General features: G+C 33.2%; 1 protein-coding gene across 2 annotated transcripts in view; it reads right to left on the minus strand.

The window, feature by feature from the left end:
* LOC140758027 (peroxidase-like) overlaps positions 1-9,931 on the minus strand; it is a 105,091-nt gene extending 95,160 nt beyond the window's left edge. For both annotated transcript variants that reach the window (XM_073093974.1, XM_073093973.1), the window contains exon 1: positions 9,769-9,931. The gene's annotated coding sequence lies outside the window, so the exon portion shown is untranslated. The remainder of the gene's footprint in view (positions 1-9,768) is intronic.
* Between the last annotated feature and the right edge of the window lie 6,753 nt (positions 9,932-16,684).

The following is a 16,684-nucleotide window of genomic DNA, read 5'->3' on the forward strand; positions in this document are numbered from 1 at the left end:
AGAGGAAATTCGCTACATTAAGCTACCGTAAAATTGGTTAAAAAAATTAAGAGTTAATTCAATTACTCGCACGCAAAACCACTATTGATTCATATTGCATAATATTAAAGTTAGATATGTTACTACTGTATTACAGTCTTAATTTTAATCTTCTAGAGGCATTATAATGAAGGATTTAGTAAAAATAGTTTTAATCTAAGAGGATCTTTGATTTTGATTGGATTTATGATAGACATATAGGGTCAGGATCTCAGAGAAATTCTGTTATGATCATAATAAACAAAATACATCAGGAAAAGCTACGTTTTAATAGATTCTAATCGTATCGGCACTCTAATTTCATTAGAATTGGAAGAACAGTCATTAGTTTCTTGTTTTGCGGTCAATTGATTCGAGGTCGGTTTGTTTTCCTCCTTCGCGTCGGGAGAGCATAAGACATCATTCAGACGCTCATTGCTTCACCCCTGATTCGATTTATCATTCTTTCAGAATTAATTATTTATTTTTCCATAATTATGTCAGGTGCAAATGATGAAGTGACGCAGACATTGACGCTATTAAGCGTCTTTGTTTTTCCAAAAAAATATCTCATATCGTCAGTTTTCTGGAAACGCTATGTTTTTGCTTTTAGTATAGTTATTGATTTTTTTTATCTTTAAATGGCTCCTTAGCATATTGGTTATCGTCATTATGAAGATTTAAGTAAAGTGTAGCGTTTTTCTTTAATCGCTTTGGTTTTTAAATTGACAAAATAATAATGACTGAACCAAATGCACTGTTATTCAACAATTCTAACATTTCTCGTTTCAAAGAAAAGCATATGAGCCGGAGATAGACAAATGCCGAACTGGTTCACCCGCGACTTCATAGTATGTGAAAGTAAGAGTTGCATATCTTGATAGATCATAATATAATGTTAGTAATAACAACGGATGTATACATTAAGACTGCAGACAATATATGCATGTATTATTAGGTATACGCTTACTTCCTTTAATACATACTGTACTATTGATAAACATAATGAAGTTAACGTAACTTTTCATAATGAAGTTGTTATAAATTTTATATTTAGCGAAAGTGAATATCAGTGGAGCCGTGTTCAGTCTTTTTATTACATAATTGTGATATTGAAGAAACTATTTAGTCATTAGTAATATATTCACCTTCTTTTTAGATATAATTCAGTGTAATCTTTAAAAAAAAACTGAATACTTGAAGAAGTAATGTAAAACTTAGTGTACCACAACGATTCACTATCTCTCGTTATTGTCATCTTATGAGGCACAAATAAAATAAGAAAATAACTCACAATAACTCTAATTTTCCTACACAAATGTAAGGCTGTGATGCACGCGTAATGCATGATTAGATGGCAGGAAGATAGTGGGAACGCAACTATGTATGTACTTATGAAACTATACTCTCTTACGGAATTGACGTAACATCTCATTTTCACCGCTATCTGTGAAATTCTGCGATTCAAATTTCGAGATTCGTATAATTATACTGTGTATTAGAAAACCGTAAAGTATCATAATTTTGTAATAATGACAAAAGTGTAAGAAAATAATGTAAATTATTTTGTTGACAAACATTTTAGATTCTTTTGATATATAATAATTCTTCATCAGCGTGTTCTGACTACTTTTCGGTTTTCCTATTAGTAATGTTAATATCTTATATAACAGATTATAACGTAGTTTATAACATGGAAATTCCTCCACAACACGCATTCGCGTAATACAAATTATAAACGAAATCGACTGTCTGAACTTGGAACCGTCGCGGGGTTTCGAGTTGCATATTGTGCACAGTAAAAGTTGTCGAATTGCACAGCAACAGTTACACAAGTTGTCGCAACTGTTCACGTGCTTGGTAATAGACCACTCAGCTCAGATTAACGCTGAGAATAATCTATAATTGATCTTCCTACTCATTAAACACGCTAAGTATTTACGAATAGTAGTAATACGACGCAAAGAAAAATTAGCTTGAACAAACAATATTTGGTATGTGAGAAAACCGTATTTAATGAAATTCTTTTAGGCAATAATTAAATTTCTTTAGGCAATAATTGGCGACCCGAGTGGCGGAGCGGTCACCATACCGGTCTGACGCGCAAAGGGTCCCGGGTTCGATCCCCGGCCAGACAGATATCTAAATGATGAATTTAGCTTTCTGTTTCTGGGTCTGGGTGTTTGTGTATTTGTCTATGTATGTGCCCATGGCACATATATAGACAAATACACACAAAATATAAGGAAAGAAATAAAAGACTTTCATCACTTACGCCGCCACAACGTCGAAAGTTACCACAAAAAACAGCCTACAAAATTGCTACATTTTTCGTAATTGCATTTGGTAACGTAGGCTCTGTATGAACCCTATGCAATCCTTGACACAAATAATAATAGTAGTAAAGATCAATGTTATTATGGAAATGTTTTCATATAAATTCCGTGAGTGAAAAGCAAACATATAAATACGAAAATGTAAAAAATAGTCGTGATTGTAAATATCTTAAATTTTCATTCTTCTTACGCATTATGGATTGAAGACTCGATGTTACAATAATAATTCGGCAAGTACGAGTCGAACTCGCACATGGAGGCTTCCGTACTACTAAATGTTCATTATTTTAATTCATTCTTCCTAGTACAGTTTAACAGTTAGATCGAAAAATGCCGAAAAAATCCGGTTTGTTGTATGGAGACCCCCTTTAATATTCAACTTTATTTTATTTTTAGTATTTGTTGTTATAGCTGCCACCGTTATGCCTCCTCTGTCAAAATTTCATGTGTCTATCTATTACGGTTTAAGCGGTAGAGCCCAGTGACAGATGGACAGACGGACAGACAGCGAAGTTTTAGTAATAGGGTTCCGTTTTTACCCTTTGGGTACGGAACCCTAAAAAACGAAGCTACAAAAAGTTAATACTTTATGTAATGTTTATTTATTGTTAAGAGTTGTAATATGCAATTGAACACTCATTCACGCTCGATTGACTAATGGGTAAGTATTTGCTCTCTATTTTTATGTAAGCGTAATTAGACTTTGGCTCAAAGGCAATTATAAATTATATCTAAAGCATGCTAGCCAACGAACCGAATGAAGTAATTGTTACGATCGATGCATGTAATTATTACATACAAATTGGTTGCTTTTAATTTTATAGGTAAGAGTTTTTGCTTTGTGGTATTTCCACGAATTAGCTTAAAGTTTACCTGTTGTAGAATATATTATGGTACCAGTTTTAAATATCAAATGATATGAAAAACCGTAAAATACCTAGATGTTAAAAAACCTAATTTATGCAATTGGTAATACGTCTTACTTAATCGATATAGAAACCATAAAAGTTAATTGGTAAAAATAAAAATAGGTAAAATATATGCACTGCCTTTTTCTGACTTATTTCTATTAATGATTTATGGTTTTATTAACAAATATGTTTTCATTTTATATAATTCTTGTTATTTATGTATATGAGTTAAAATTATGTACTGATTCGTTTAAAAATCAAAGTTTGTTAAAGGTATACAGTCGCACTATTTTTCAATATTTCAATAAAGTATTCCTTGTAATTTTCTTTAGTATGATGAGAACCTGGTCTTTAATCTCAAAAGCGTGTAGTCTTTAGAGTCTATAATGTTTGTAGCAACAAGTATTACCTCACTAAGGTTTTCAAAACGTTGCAAGCAAAATTAAAACCTTTTCCTGAAGATGAAACTGATCCAAGTATTCTAGTACCAAGCTTTTCAAATTTAGCAGTGAACATAAATTTTGAAAATATCATTTTAACAGCTTTTTTGAAATATTGAAATGGTAATTTCGAGTGTACAAGAAATAGCTGGAACCCTCTTTATGTCCCACTGATAAGTAAAAATCTATGACCAGTACTGTAAAGAGCCTCACAATGGGGAAGCGTTAAGCCTATTCTACAGGTTTCATGAAGGAAAGCACAGATTACATATAGAATTCCCACGTGAAAATCAATTATTGCTTAGACACAAATACATACGTAACCCACACACATTTTGATTACAAAGCTCTACATTACCGTACCGGGCGTATACAATATGTACTTAATACAGTGGATAAGTTATTAAGTACAGGTTGTATGGGAGAAAGCTTCGCATACACTCGAAGTAATAATCTTGCGGTCGACGTAACAAGATTCAGGTCTGCAACTCTGTACTTGTAATCAACATCCCGCCGTACTTTATAATCAGAGCACCATTTCCTTTGCCCTATGCTCCGATTTTACGAAATTGTTTTGTTGAATTAGTTTTGAAAAACATTACAATGTTATTGTATCTTCCTGGTTTTACATGTACATGTTGGCTTTCCCGAAAAAGAGTCGATAGGCTTGAGATTTTGTAAACCGTTGTATTTGTATATATGAAAGTGTCTATACCTATTATATTTAATCCCAAATTAGCTACAGAAAACATCAGGCTATACAGTGATAGGTAATAGGTTTAGCGAAAAAAATATAATTAGAAAACCTTCGTTGCAACAACTGTATCTAAAAAAATAAATAACATAAAATAAAGCGACAATTGAACGCTGAAGTCTGGCTAAAAAATAATATGGCCGTGGAAATAGCAAAGAGAGTAAACAACCTTTACCACAAAGTAGGTAAACCTTTTATGTTCATGCTCGCAATTTCAATGTGGTAAATATATAGATTTATATCAGTGGGTTATTGAAATTAGTGGTTTTTACTTAACCAAACAACTTATTATGAACGGTATCGGTGTTAAAATACTATACAATACCGCTACATAAATTTAGTTACACTTGGATTACGTAAGGATCGGTTTTATACCCTTCTGGATTCTAGGCATGTTATTCGCCTGGTGAGAAATGTAATAATGTTAAAAAGTCACCCCCACGGGTCTTAAATGTAGGTGGCGCTAGAAACGCGCGCAATGCATCATTTATTGATTGATATCTGTTTATATCGATTCCTATACGAATAGGTATTAAGGGTATATTTATGAGTCCGGGTAATTTAAGAATTAATCAGCAGGGATAATTTGTTAATTATATTCTTAAAATTTACTTTGTTGTAGTTTTTAAATTTTCATTGTAGGCAATTAGGTGTAAAGTTTCTCAAACTTGCCACTGTACTCGGTTGAGGTCAGCGGACGGTTAAAAAAAAGCAGAAAATTCAAAAAATTCAAACCATTAAGAACATTCTTCCTTAAGCTGTATGTATCATACATTCTCTATCAAAATCCTTGGATGTATTTTTTTCTATAAAATAAGTAGAAAAAAATATCTCTAAATTAATGTATTATCTTAGTCAGTTATTTTTGGTTTTATGACAAAAAGTTAAAGAAGCAAATAAAGTATAAAGTTGTAAATAATTCAATTTGAAACCATAATTGTTTTTACATTTTTTTGTACGACTAATAGTTATAGTTAACGAGGATGTAGGTACACACTAACCTCTTCTTGCAGCAATAAATAAAATTGCGTTCTCTTACAATTGCAACCCAAATTTAACATTTCAGTGGACTATATAATTATTTGTATATATAGGAGACATAATAGTCCGGTCAAGTTAGACAATTGAAATAGCTAAAATTCCGGGAAAGCTGAATTTTCGTAGAGACCTTGGGTTTACCATTACAAGTTAAGTGTCACAAGTCCCCATCGATCCGACGTGTGCGTCGGCAATTATTCGGGGTCAAACGTCAAAATTTTAGGTTTTTTGGATTTTTCTCAAAAACGGTAAGTTTTATCGAATAATACCTCAGGCCAAAGTTGTAGCTCTTAAAATTCTCTATAAAATGGTGCTTATAGTTTTTTTCTCTAAAACCAATCATTAATCAGATATTGCGCTTGTAAGAATTACGTTTTACATGATATCAAAAATTGGCTTTCCCGGAATTTTAGCTATTTGACCACTATTTTTATGTCTAACTTAACCGGGCTATAAGGTGACTTTGATTCGTGACACTATTACGGCATAGTTATACCATAATACCATTTTATTTTAAGAGTTATAAATACGTATATAAGAGTTAACATTGGCAGATAAACCCTTAAATTTTGTTTACTTGCAAATATAGACACAGCAGTTTTACTGTAAAAGACATTGATAATTGTTTACTTAAAATATGCCAAACGAACCCGATTGTAAATTAATTTACTTCAATTGTAACTATATCAATAGCATTCTTGCAATATTTTAATTAATATGTTAGGATATTTAAGAAAATGTTCAATAATTATATCACTTTTTGTAGATGGTAAAACTCTTTGTAGTTCGACTCCGGTGGCAGGTTCACCATACGTATTTCTGCCTATTAAGCAGTGCTAAGCAAAACTGTTCCATTTGGAATTGAGACATACCTACTTATACGAGGTTTTCCTACTTAGTCTACAGAAGTACTAACGCATCTGTGGTCAACCTCAGATAGGAATCTAATATTATCTGGGGTTGATTACAGATATTCCTTGGCGGCTGAAGCCACTAACCGTAAATGGACTGTATGCTCGTTTGATACTTCTCATATTATAAAAAAAAACATACCTACTTATAAGAGACATACCTACTTATACGAGGTTTTCCTACTTAGTCTACAGAAGTACTAACGCATCTGTGGTCAATCTCAGATAGGAATCTAATATTACCTGGGGTTGATTACAGATATCCCTTGGCGGCTGAAGCCACTTACCATAAATGGTCTGTATTCTCGTTTGATACTTCTTATATTATAAAAAAAACATTACCTAATATTTATTATGTTTCTAGTGAATGAGCGATAACTAGCGTGCAGTCGATGACCTCCATGGATTAATTTATCTCAAAGTCACTAACTAAAGTATATTTCTCAAGTAAATGAAGCGGCAAATGGGCTTGTAATTTACACGATATTATGCTGCTCATAGAATTAAACAATTTGAAATAATAGGAGCTCAAAAAGAGTAGGTAATAAAATTATGATAGACATGATTAAGCCTTATTCATACGTCATACTATTATGACCCTATGGTCATCAACACTTTTACACACTAGGTTGCCCCTGCAGCAGGTGTGTGAGCCGTCTATCTTATACTACGCCTGTCTTTAAACGAGGACCTGACAGTATCACACTTCTGCTATAGCACTAAAAGGAACGATCCCACGGAAAAGCAAGAAAAGTTGTAATTCTACTTCTTAATATTCTTTGTTATATAACACTACAGCTGACCAAGAGAGATTTACGTATAAGGCGAGCATATTAGTCATCAGGAGCGGCAAGACAACAGAGATCGATTTGAGATAGAACACCTTTCTATTTAGAATTGGTTATAGATGTTCTTGGACGGCAATGACCACTTACCCCCAGGAGCAAAGTATGCTCGTTTTTTGTATAATATAAGAGTAGTAGACGAGCATGCAGTCTACCTGATGGTAAGTGGCTACTGCCGCCCATGGACATCTGTAATCACCCCCAGATAGAATTAGATATTCCTACCTGAGGTCGGCCACAGATGCGCCGCTACCCCTGAGGACTAAGCTGGACCGCCTCGGAAAAATATGTTTCCCTTACCACACCCTTTAAAACGGAATATAGCAGCGCCTAACACTGCTATTATTAGGTAGAAATAGGTGTGGCGGTGGTGCCGCCATGGTTGAACCTCAAAGGGTTCTACCACCTTCGTTTGCTCCTTCAATCATAAAAAAAGCTACAACACTATCATCAGTTATTATACAATGAGGTATAATAACGAGGTTTCCCAATCCGTACAATCAGAACTAACACTTGAAAAATAGTGTTTCATAATTATAATAAGTAAACCGAAATGCTATAAACTGCAAATTCAAAACTCTGAACCTGCTAAAAAATGCTTTTTGCATATTACTGAAGTCTATGATAGCCATGAGTGCATGCAAATTATGCATGGAAATCTATAAACGATAAACGCACGGCACATAAGCTTGTACATATATGTATGCTGTAGTGTTCCGAAAAAAATATGGAGTTTTTTTATATTGAAGAAGTAGAAAACAAACATGCAATTCACCTTATAATAAGTTGCGGTATGCTGCCGCCTGTGGACATCTATATATACCAATCCCAGATAGGATCAGAGTTCTACCTGATATGGGCTACAGATTCGTTGCTACCACTGAAGACTAAGGTGGAATAGCTATTATAAAAGTATGACTGTTGTGATTAAACAAGATTACTAATTTACTAATTTATATTATGTTTAAATTAAAATACGGATTTCTTCAAACCGAGATAAAACTTACTTATTGCAAAAATAATATGGCGTTTGGACTTTCCAGATTTTATATTTGTGGTTATTAGATGTCAATTTATTAAAATAGATACCTATTAAAGTCATCGTATAAGGAAAATCTTGTTTGCCAGCAGACAAGATCCTTTGACATCTTATATACCTTTATCTTAGAATTTGATACATTTCGAGCATAACGCGTCCTGTCCTCTAGAAATCTCTCAGTGAATAAATCACAAAGGCAGCGTGATAAATATGGAATATTATACTGCAGTCGGTTATTAGAGAAACTCATACCGGAGGACACCTTTTTGGGAACCGGATAAAAGAATTACGATATAAATTATATTACCACTATAAATCTATTTCTTTAAACGTAGAATCACTCATGAAGCATAATTTAGATTATAAACCGGTCTCTATTTTTTCGAAGTTATGTGTGATTAATAAACACTTGCTCAACCCTAAAGGAAAACGTGAAGAAATATACATGCCTAAGGTTTCTGTTTATAATTTAAAAGGTCTTAAAATCTGCCAATATGCATATAGACGACGAAATGAACCGTGACTTAGATATTTTTCATTAGAGACAGCATTTTGTTCGAAATAATTCATATGAGTATTTTAAAGATAATGAGTTATTCATAATTAATGAGGCTTTCTATAAAGAATATACCATGTACTATAAATTTTAGTTTCCTGTTACTGAAACGACAATTAATACGCTCAATGCCTGCAATCTGCAACCGACTATGCGCAAAAAGGGGAAATAGTTAGGTAAAAGGAGTTTCTTTACCTATTTATGAAGTACAGAGATTATTTTCATACATTAATATGGCAGAAGATAAACTATTATTATATATTTTATAGCAATAGTTTATCTTCTGTCATATTAAATGTTTTCAACCTTATATTTTTTATCGCCGCTTCTGGGCACAAGTCGCCTCTTAGAATGAAGGAAGCATAGACAAGCAATAGTTCACCGCACTGGTCAAGTGCGAATTATTAGACTTTAATTACTACTAACAAGACTCCCTTGAGAACTTCAAATAATTTTCTTAATTTTAAAAACAAGTGATAATTTCTAATACGCACAGAAATCCGAAAATCGGAGGTGCGTGCGTGCCTGAAATTCGAACCTCGGATACCCCAATCACAGTATAAAGATCTATATATTAGTACTGTGCCCCAATTCAGAGCCCAAGTTTCAAGTCACTAAGCCATCAGTTTTTTTTTGTTTTTAATTTAATACCGGTACTTTACATACCAATAACATAACTTAGAATTTTATTTAATAATAAAAAACATAAAAAATATCGTAATAACCGAATCCGGTTTAACAACTAATTTCGATCTTTAAAATATTTTTGGACACTTCTTATGTTACAAAACGAAAGTAACGGCTAAAATATGTCATAATACACATAAAACAAAAATACCGGTGAAAATCATCTCTACAAAATTTAAAAAAAAAAGTTCGATAATTAAAATTCCTTTTTCAAATTAAAAAGTGTTACTTACAAATGAGTCGGCTCCACAACTCCAGAACACAAGCCACAACACAGTTTTAATTGGCAGTCTATGTCTCAAGTAATTCTATCACTCAATACTTTCAATATTCCCGCGCATACAACTGTGCGCAGGCGCTGCCAGCTTCGAAAACGCACCGACCGAAAACTGAGCCTTGTGGCGGGAAAACATTTTATATAGCCTATAGCGGGGATGGATCCGTCCTCTACTTTTCACCTTCCCTAATAAATAATGGCATTGCATTGCTAAGATATACCATATTATCTAAATGACTTAATCTTTAAATTAAATAAAAATAAAAGTTTCCGCTTATACCGTATGTACTGTAGGTATGACGTAGGTACATACTTTAGAAGTAATATTTTATATACTACATTATGCATGCAATAATGAAATAGGTAATAAAATCATAATTGAATTGAATGAAAATAGAACGGATGAGAATTGATATTACGAATACCTACTTATTTTGTTAATCATGGAACACACAAAATTATTAACAAAAGCCGAAGTCCCTATAATTTCATCCTATCCATCTGTCTGTATATCATAGCCATTAACCTCAAAGAGTTCATATATTTTATGAGACTCCGAAGTTTTTTTTCAGCATATATATCTAATTATGTACCTATGTCGCAATCTTTCACACGCCCTATAGTTTAATAAATTTAATATTACTATTTCTATAAAATAAGGATTATAGTGTAATGAAACATCTTCTATGTAGTACATATTTATTCAATGTTCACATCAGATTCCACTAATACATATATTTAACACCATCTTAATTCTAACGTCACTTCTGTATTTAATTAACCTTTCCTGGTTTGCTTTATTACACATTTTCAACACAATATATTATTTATATTTATTCTAGTCACCATAATGTATTTTTCTTCCGCCCCAACTACCTTCCATTTTTTAAAAACTGACAGTGACAACCATTTTTCTTTTCTTAATTCGACATGACACAATTATCAGATCGGATAATCTGTACCTATAAGGTTTTATTATAAAATTGTTTAAAAATATTATTAAATTCGGAAATCATGACATTAGTGTTACACTTTTTTACGTACGGAAAAATGTCTAACTCACATATAATACGTACTAACCTCACTGTCATTCATACATAAATGTCCTTACGCCTCTCTATTATGTACATAGTAATTATGACATTGATTTTGTAAATATATAGGTAAATACCACAGAAAGCAATGTTGCCTTACCTTATAAATAAACAGTTATGTTTTAATTAAAATGTATTAACTAACTTTAATTATATTGATGTACTTTTTGTTTAAGAAGATCGGCAGGACTGCAAAATGGTAAAACCCTGACAGGTTCAATTGCTAACTAACGCTATACCCATTTTCGTGTTATACTAGGAGGAATTCGAACAAAAATTAGAAGGATTTAGCCCAACGAATAAAATGTTTAGCTTTAACTATTACTTGCTTTAAAACAGAAGGAAAACATCGTGAGGAAATCTACACGTTTGGGCGTTCTTTAAATAAATAGTAGTTAAAAAAATAGCAAACAAAATCACGATTTTATTGCTAATCGAACTAAAAATAAAAATATAATAAAATTCAAGTTATTAAAAAAACAATTCCATACAGAGTAAAACGCGTGGGATAAAAGTTAAAAAAGCGTGTTAAAAAAGATCTCACGATGTGTATATAGTCTACTAACCCGCACTCTGAGAGGAGAAACGTGCTCAATAAATTTACAATACATACCAAAATTATTCCTATTTTATGTAGTAATACACGAATTAGCATAGAACGCATATAATGCCAAATGCATTCAACATTTTTGGCTATTACTCGATATTTTTTATTACGGTATTAAAGCTTGGAACTAAAAATAAATTAAAAACTTCTATCACAAGCGCTCTATCATTCAGCATCACATACAATATTTACATATGCTACAGTCCTAAATAGTCTAAATAAAAATATTCGCACATGTGGAATAATTTAGCGTTGTTTTCTTCGCTGAGAATACAGACAGCATCTATATATTCTGGATTGAAAGGTGTGATAAAATAAACATAAAAGCGTTCCAACCACAGCCGAAGGTAGTTGATATAGCGACACATTTGTCATCATTCACGATGTAACTTGCATTCTATTCGAGGTTGGTACATTTTGTTGTTTATAAGCTGTAGTCATTTAGACTTCATATTTTATCTACAGACATTGAACGTGTCAGACAGGGGCCGCGTCAGACATATTTTTCTATACAATACTTTGACAGGCACAGCCCGTGTCTGCGCGGCTGTTACGATAGATAGATATAAATATATCAAAGCACATTATTTTTATCTGACTTAAAAAAGAGGTTCTGTATTTGACCGCTATGTACAATGTACATATGTATATGAAATATGTATGTACACTTGTATGTCCGCGATATTCTCAGAAACTACGAATCCTTAAATATAGTAACATTAACACATACACATAAAAGCTAAAAACATGTATTATTATCTAAATAACAGCCAATAACCATATTGTCACAGTCTGAAATAGGCATGTTGATATTGCTAATTAAAATTCTGGTAATGGCATTATAATTCTATCGAATTTGCACCATTTACATTATGTAAAATATACTGATAAATTGACATATTGATTTATGAGTAGGTACATCAATATTGTAACTTAAAATAACTTTCATATAACGATGCTTGATCCAATATAGGTATAGGACGACCTGCGTGGCGGAGCGCTCACCATACAGATCTGACGCGCGAAGGGTTCGATCCCCGGCCAGACAGATATTTGGATAATGAATTTAGATATCTGTTCTGGATCTGGGTATTTATGTATTCCTATTTGTGTGTCCATGGCACCCACGATACACAGATTCCTAGTGTGGGGTGTGACTAGTGATGTTCCGGATATCCGTATCCGTATCCGCGGATATCCGACGGAAAAGAAAGATCCGTATCCGTTACTATTCTCGCAGATCTTTTACGGATCTTTCAACTTATTAATAAAGTTACTATACCAATAGTACATAACTCAAAGGTACTAATCAACTATCTTTATAATAAGATCAATATTATAGAAAATTATAACATCACTTTTATAAATAAAAGAAAATGAGAAAACCAAAACTTAAATCTTTTTTTTAATTATAATGAGATCAATATAATACAAAGTTATAAGATATAAGATCACTTTTATAACTATTAGATGATGAGAAAACCAAAACTAATTTCTTATTGAATGTTTATTCTAATAAAGTAAATTAATACTGCGTACCTAGTAGGCACTATCTAGCATAGAAAATGTAAAAATTAGATGACACGAGCAAACACTGTGAAAATTAGACGAACTTGAAACTGAGTAAGGAAATGAAGATCCGTGTCCGTATCCGTATCCGCGGATCTAGACACCAAATATCCGTATTCGGATCCGTATCCGCGGATATACATTTTTAACGATTCGGCACACAACTAGGTGTGACTGTAGAAATCGTTTATTTATATTTAACCTGAATGTTTAAAATTAAAAATACATTATTATACAATCGACTTATATGATTAATAAGTGCTTGCAATTAATCAGGAAATAACATATCTCGAGATCACCATCAGAGTTATTTATATACCTAATGAATATCCTTATTTAGTGCATTAGATGAACGTTTGTAATTAGTCCAACTGATGTTATTAGGTCACTGTCATCAATGATCATCTGTTATTACTTTCATATACAAAAGGATTGTAAAGTCTATCGCAAATAAAATGCTTTAATGACAAAGGGAGGTAACACGCGACTACGAGACACAGAAAAGCCGTTAGGAATTCTCAGTTCAATAACATTCTGAAGTTGAATATATTATGGTCGAGGTTGAAAGTGTATAATGGCGTTATAACGAGGAAACTTGCTTACGGGGGTGTCGTCCCCTACTGGTGTTTTCTGTGACGCACCTGTCCATACCCCCCATGCAAATATGCCCCCTACATTTCACCCATGCAAATGTCGCCCCCTTCATGTGCCACTTATACAGTAAACTAGTCACTACCTGCCTTATCTGGCAATTTTGCAGCAGATTGACGTCCCTAGGCCGTCTGCCAATCTCTAGAAAGTTTTGTTTTTAATATAAAAGTATCAAACAAGCATTCTGTCCACCTAATGGTCAGTGGCTACTGCCGCCCATGGAAATCTGTAATCGATCCCAGTTAGGATTAAACATTCCTACCTGAGGCCAACCACAGATGCGCCCCTACCCCTGTGGACTAAGCTAGAACGTCTCGGAAAAGTACATATGTCCTCCTCACAACACCCTTTAAACCATAACACAGCAGCGCTCAACAATGGTGTTTTAAGGCAGAAACAGGTGTGACGGTGGTGCCGCCGGAGTCGCACCACAAAGGGTTCTATCATCGTTGTTAATCCAACAGCCTGATTATCCTGTAAATTTATTCTTCTAGATGCCAAAAAGTATTTCGAAATTAAACATGTCAAATTTCGATAATTAGTAGACAAAATTTTGGTACACTATTTGTTCAGTATTTAGAACTGGTCGAAATACTGATAATAAAAAGTAAATTTAAAATTTGAATTGTTGACGTGTCTGTCATAACACTCATAACACACATTATACGGATAGTTGGCATTCGGAATTTGTCACGGGACGTGTATTATATATTAAATATTTATTACGGACGTCCTGAGGACCTATTCGGGAGTCGCGAGTGTGTGTGCATCAAGGACGAGCGGTCGCCAACAGGAGCAGAGCGCCACTCATCGGTATTTATACATTGTTTTCACCTACACTATTGCCAGTATGTATGTATGAAATGTAATTTAGAATCCTTGTGCGCTATAAAGCGATAAAAAATTCACACACTATTAATTAATAATGGGTGTTGTAGAATAATATCAAAGAGTAGGTTGGAGCATTTATGTGTCGAACTTATCACCATGTTGGCCTTTATAACAGAAGCGACAACATCTTCGATCCATAACCATAAAGAATACCGCATCCTTCATATTAGCACCGCTATCATCGTATTAAATCGACTTGGCTTTTAGCAATTGCCGATAACTTGTTTGAAGTCTGAAATTGCCTCAAAGATGAAGCATTACACAATAATCACTTCCTCATATAAAAAATCGGAAAATATACAAGGAATTACGAGGAAAACTTAATCCCTGAAGCCTAACCTCGGTTAGGAAGTTAAAGATGCCATCTTAGCGTAAAAGGAATCATTCTTGAAGGTTTAATTGGACTATTAAACTTAATAACCGTGCAACAGAATTGGCACGCAAATTGCTATGAACCAGTTGTCTAATACGAGGTAACATATAACTTTGATTCATATATAACAGGCTTATAAAACGGCTTAACCTAATGTTAAGTGATCATACTTAAGGCAAGTTTTAATTATGTATGTATTTATATATAGGTACACGCGGCAACTTACTACTGTTATTTTTAACACGCTTTTATTAGCTTGGGTTGTATCATAGATAAGTATGTATGTAACGGAATCTTTGAACTCGATTTTTAGCCACTTTAAACGGTACGATTAATTATGAACAATTATCAAAAACCGATGACAATACACGATGTAATAACTTGTCCCATTCTCCACATCAGGATCGTCAGGAATCAGGATTAACGATTTTTGTTGTGCGATTTTAGCGTAGTTTTTAGTTTTTAAACTATAATTTGATTAATTTAATATAAGTTACGTAAAAGTCATCATAGAACATTTGAAGAATGTTTTTATGATATTTATGTAGCAAACAAGCATATAGGTAATCTGATGATAATTGACCACTGCCGCCAATGAACATCTGCAATCAACGCCAGATAAGTTTAGTGCCCAAGTAAGTTGCTACTCCTGATGACTAGGTTGTAAGACCCCGGATAAGTGTCCCCCTAGGGACACCCTTGGAACCAGAACACAGCAGCACTTAATACTAAAGAATAAACAAAGAGCCTTACCACCTTAATAAGTACTTGTTCATTACTTCTACTACATAAAAATACAGAAATAATCGAAAAACATCCCGGGCAATTTTTCCTTACAATATAAATAACGATGAAGGAAACCGCTACCCATGAAGGCGAAGACACGCAGATTAATTACGTCATTTATCATGCTAACGTTTTATGCGACGACATTACTTACTTGTAAAAAATAGCCTAACAATATGACACAATTCTGATATGCACATTATTGCACATTGCATTATTTATATTAAGTTTGTACAGTTTTATTTTGTTTTGACGCGGTCTGTCTGTACATGTAAATGAACTGGTAGTGTCACTCGGTGTAGCTACGACCCGTGTCTGGTACGCTCAATGTCTCCAGATATAAAATAATTATAATACTTAAGTTTATATAATATGGTCCTTACAGCTGACATTTTTCCGTCTTTTCGTCAGCCGTCCAAAAATTTGTTAGATTATAACTTGCATACTTTTGTTACAATATCTCTGGACATCTTCCTGCCTGTAAAAATGTTTTACATACAAAAATGTAACTCATATACGGTATCGGTTCTATCTAAGTTAATTTAATCACGATACTTATACCATGATTACATCAAATCATATCGAACCACGTAATTTCGCAGAATCCCAAAAATACATGTAAAAATAATTTCGTTGAGCAATACGTTTGAAAAGTTACTTCGCCATTTTGTCACTCATCAAGTGACATTTTTATGGAAATAAAAATCATTACTTACGACAGTTATTTACTCTCGAGCATTCCTTATAAGTCTTGCCGCCTTCTTGCTGTATAAGACTTCACATCTGCTGAAATTAAGATTAATCTTATAAATAAATCACGTACCTACAGGTTTAAAATGCTAGTTCCTTATGACTTTAAATTAGTAATGTCATGGTTAAATCTTTTGACATAAAAAATAAA

Source organism: Epargyreus clarus, unplaced genomic scaffold (genome assembly GCF_041222505.1).
Source record: "Epargyreus clarus isolate Ecla_fem2 unplaced genomic scaffold, WU_Ecla_fem_2.2 ptg000005l, whole genome shotgun sequence".
NCBI classification, from domain to species: domain Eukaryota; kingdom Metazoa; phylum Arthropoda; class Insecta; order Lepidoptera; family Hesperiidae; genus Epargyreus; species Epargyreus clarus.